General features: G+C 40.3%; 1 pseudogene; it reads right to left on the bottom strand.

Moving 5' to 3' along the window:
* Positions 1–597: 597 nt before the first annotated feature.
* Positions 598–4,616, bottom strand: LOC126069535 (suppressor of cytokine signaling 6-like; annotated as a pseudogene).
* Between the last annotated feature and the right edge of the window lie 234 nt (positions 4,617–4,850).

Raw genomic sequence — 4,850 nt, 5'->3', positions numbered from 1 at the left:
TATACAATATGTGACCTTTTGTGTCTGGCTTCTTTTACACAGCGTAATGTTTTTCAGGTTCATCCATGTTGTAGCATGTATCAGTACTTCATTTCTTTTTATGATTGAATAATATTTCAGTGTATGTATATACCACAATTTGCTTATCTGTTCATCTGTTGATGGACATTGGGCTGTTTCTACTTTTTGGCTATTGTCAATAATGCTGCTATGAACATATGTGTACATGTATTTGTTTGGGAATGACTTTCCAATTCTTTGGGGTTGAAATGTGCTTTAATGCAGAAGAATCACAATGGATAGCAGCAAAAAATTGGGAGGGGGTTAAGGAGAGTCTCAAAATCTACAGTGCGATTATTTTGCACATTGATGAAAGATAATTCATACTTCTAAAACCTCAAAACTTTCTTTTTTAAAGAATCAAAATAAACCCAGGACACCTTGCTGACACTTCCCCGCCCCTAAACTCATTTACATATAAAACTGATACTATTGGAGTGGCAAAAGATTTCAATGGCAACGAAAGCTTGTAAACTGTACTTAAATCTCTTTTCCTTGTTCCCAAAGTGCAAGATGCAGGGTTCTCATAATCTTCCATTAATGCTTCTCCTGTAAATAATCCTTCATTTTGTCTGGCAAAGGCAGTTTTTGAAATAAGCCTACTCTGGTATACTGATCTATAACAAAATGACACCAGTATAGCGATATACCTGTAGGAACTGTGATACTGGACTGGTCAGCCTGACAGGGTGAGTTGCACATCCAGGCAACCAAAACCTTGAACAACAAAAAACACCATTTTCAGAGTCCCTGATTGAATGTTCAATTAGATCAACTGTAGAAGTATGGCCTTCTGTATTTAGTTGTTCGTAAAAGCTAAACCTACCATTTGAGTGTTCAAATCTAGTGTGAAGTATTTTACCACGGAGCGAAAGCTCAAGCTGAAAACGTAACCGTTGTCAGAACTCTCCCAAACAAGAAAAGAACCATCAGACACATGTGCTAGCTTCTCTTCTGCCTCCCAGTGTGTTCTCAGTACTGTCTTGTTTTGCAAGTCCTTCAGCTCCTCTGTAAGGCTTGTCACAACCACAGTGCCACTACTTTGCACAGCGGCATAAACTCTTGCAACGCCAAGAGCAGAGTTAGTTACAAATTTAAGTGATATTGCATATTTTCAGACTGGACCAGTGAGTCCATTTAAAGTTGCTTTGGATTTGATTATTCTGCATTGGAGGTAAAATGGTGAGAGTGGAGAGACAGTATTATGATTAGCTCTTGGGCTCTGCATCATGACTTCTATGGTGCCAAAGAACAGCTTCACATGGACTGATCCACAAAGATATCTGGGCAACAACTAGATCCTGGTCTACCTGATTCTCATCTTCAGGGAAGGAGTCCCCTCTCACTTGAGAAGGAACGGCAGAAACTTCACCGGGAGAAGAACTGTCCAGACAGTAACTATGTGATCTTTCCTAAGGATATTTTCTCTCATCTAAAGGCAATATTCTGAATGTAGTCCAATACCTACAGGCACATGTTCATCAAGTCTCCATTCAGAGATTCTGAACACTTTAATGAAGTATTTTGTTCTTGGCCCACAGTTTCAGATTGAAGATCATGAAAATCCTTTCTAACCCCATTCAGTGCTGGACTTGGACCGGAAGGATAGACCAAGGCTTTGACTCTCACCTCCGTTTTTTTTTTTTTTTAACATTTTATTATTGTTTATGTGAAAGGTTACAGAGTAAATTAGTTTCTCATTCACCAATTTATACACAGCTCAAACATTAAAAAAAAAAAAAAACCACGGAGGTAAGGGTCAAAACCTTGGTCCATTCTTTAAGTCCAAGTCCAGCACTGGTAGTGTAGTGGTTAAGACCTTGGCTGCTAACCAAAAGGTTGGCAAGTTTGAATCCATCAGTCTTTTCTTGGAAATCCTATGGGGGCAGTTCTACCCTGTCGTATAAGGGTCACTATGAGTTGGAATCGATTCAACAGCAGTGGGCTTGGTTTTGGGTTTTTGGTGTTTTGTGACACTGGTTGCAAACCCCTGAATGCGTCAGCACTCTTCTCCCCTTCCTGCCAGGGTTCCCCGTGTCCAATTGGCCCAGCTTTCCTGCCCCTGTGGTCCTTCTGAACTTTGTTTTTGGGCAAATGCTGCCCTTTAGGTCTCCTAGAGTTGATTGTCCTGAGGCATATATTCCTCACTGGCATTATTGTTCATTTTATAGGCTTGTCTATTGTATGGCTACAATGTGATCTCTGGGAGTGATTTCAGTTCCAAGTTTGAAGGGTGTCTAAGGGTCATAGTCTCAGGGGTTCTATCAGTCTCTATTAGACCAGTAAGTCTGGTCTTATTTATGAGTTTGAATTTTGTTCTACATTTCTCTCCCGCTCTCTCCGTGACCTACTATTGTGGTCCTGGTCAGAGCAGTTAGTAGCAGTGGCCGGGCACCATCTAGTTCTTCTGGTCTCAGGCTAGGGGAGGCCATGGTTCATGTTGTCCATTAGTCCCTTGGACTAATTGTTTCCTTGAGTCTTTGGTTTTCTTCACTCTTCTTTGTTCCTGACATGAAGAAACCAGTTGTTGTATCTTAGATGGTGGCTTGCAAGCTTTTAAGACTCCAGCCCCTACTCACCAAGGTAGGATGTAGAACATTGTCTATATGGGTTATGATGTGCCAGTTGACCTAGATGTCCCCTGAGACTATGGTCCTTGGCCCTAAAGCCCAGTATCTCAGTCCCTGGAGGTATGTGGTTGTGGCTAAGAAGTTTTCATGGCTGTGTCCCTTGTGCACACTGTTGCATGAAAAAAAAATTTTTTTTCATACATGGGTATATTTGTAGCATGTACACATATATATAGGTCGTTATGAGTCAGAATTGACTCGACAGCAACGGGTTTGGTTTTTTTTTTTAAACATATATATGTACATGGGTCTACTTCCATTGCCCTCCCACCCCTGTTCAGCTTACATATGTACCTATGTATCCACTTGTACATTATTGTTTGTTATTACTGTTATTGCAGGATTGTATATGTATTAGTATTTACTGTTATTGCCTTTTACTCTCCGGTACTTTTAGTGTCTTCCTTTAACTTGATTATATTGTGCTGACTTCCCCCATATTGTGTATTATCTCTCCCTTCACCAAAGTTAGTACGTGTCTACTATCTGTGTAGTGGTTTTCTCCCCCTCCCCCCTCCAATCCCTGGTAATCATCAAAGAATGTTTCTGTCTGCGTGAAAACCTTTTCTTGAGTTTTTATAATAGTGGTCTTATACAATATTTGTCCTTTTGGGATTGACTTATTTCATTCAGCATAATGTCTTCCAGGTTCATCCATATTGTGAGATGTTTCACGAATTCGTAGTTATTCTTTAACTTTTTGTTAAAGTTCCGTTGTGTATAGGTACCACAGTTTGTTTATCCATTCATCTGTTGATGGGCACTTAGGCTGTTTCTATCTTTTTACTATTGTGAATAATGCTTCAATGAACATGTATGTGCATATATCTATACCTGCCATGGTTCTTATTTCCCTAGGATGTATACCTAGGACTGGGATTGCTGGATCATATGGTATTTTTATTTCTAGCTTTTTGAGGAAGTGCCATATCATTTTCCATAGTGGTTGTACCATTTTATACTCCCATGAGCAGTGTATGAGAGTTTCAATCTCCCCACAGCCTCTCCAGCATTTGTTGTTTTCTGTTTTTTTGTTAAGTGCCATTATTGTCGATATGAGATGGTATCTTAATTTTGTTTTGATTTACATCTCTCTTAGTGGCTAATAATGTATTTGTTGGCTGGCTAGATGTCTTCTTTGGTGAAGTGCGTGTTCATGTCCTTTGCCCATTTTTTAATTGGGTTGTTTGTCTTTTTGTTGTTGAGTTCTCACCTCCATTTTGAAACATGTCTCCTTGGAGGCTTGTAGGTTAAAGATGCCGAATGTCTGGATTATAGTGATGATTGCAGAGGAAAGTTGGCCTTATTTGTCTCTGAGCTTTCACATCTTTGAGGGCCATTGGTGCTGAGGCAAAGGAAAGGGTATCCTTGTCTGCAGAGCTCACAGAGGGTATGGTGCACTGCCCTTGCCTTTCTGCTTTTGTTTTGCAGAAAGCTGCCTTTTAAACATACCCATCAAGCTTTCACTTTTTGATCTATTATTTCCACCTTTTACATCTTCACTATCGGTATCACAGCTGGCCATATCTTTAACTATAAAACCCACTGCCATTGAGTCGATTCCAACACATAGCGACCCTATAGGACAGAGTAGAACTGCCCCATAGGGTTTTCGAGGCTGTAATCTTTTTTTTTTTTAATCTTTACGGAAGCAGACTGCCACATCTTTCTACTGCGGAGAGCTGGGGGGTTTGAAACGTCGACCTTTCGGTTAGCAGCCAAGTGCTTAACCACTGCACCACCATGGCTCTTTCTTTAACCATTACCCACCACCACTGCCGTCGAGTTGATTCCGACTCATAGCAACTACCAAAAAAAGAATCATCTTTTACAAAATCACTGGCTAATGATGGTTGTTGTACTATCATGAAATCAGTTTCTTCTTTACTTTTATTTCCAGAAGGTTTTAAGACTACTTTTCTTCATTATGGAAACCCTGGTGGTGTAGTGGTTAAGAGTTCAGCTGTTAACCAAAAGGACAGCAGCTCAAATCCACCAGGTGCTCCTTGGGAACTCTATGGGGCAGTTTTACTCTGTCCTACAGGGCATTGACTCGACAGCAACGAGTTTTCTTCATTATGACTGGTTACCTAATTCAGAGGAATTGGTTTTTCTCTGGAATATTATCCCTAAACATCTGGAGAGGCTACAATGCCACAT

Source organism: Elephas maximus, chromosome X (assembly GCF_024166365.1).
Source record: "Elephas maximus indicus isolate mEleMax1 chromosome X, mEleMax1 primary haplotype, whole genome shotgun sequence".
NCBI lineage: Eukaryota > Metazoa > Chordata > Mammalia > Proboscidea > Elephantidae > Elephas > Elephas maximus.
Note: the sequence above shows the minus strand (reverse complement) of the source record. Positions and strands in the feature narration are given on the sequence as shown.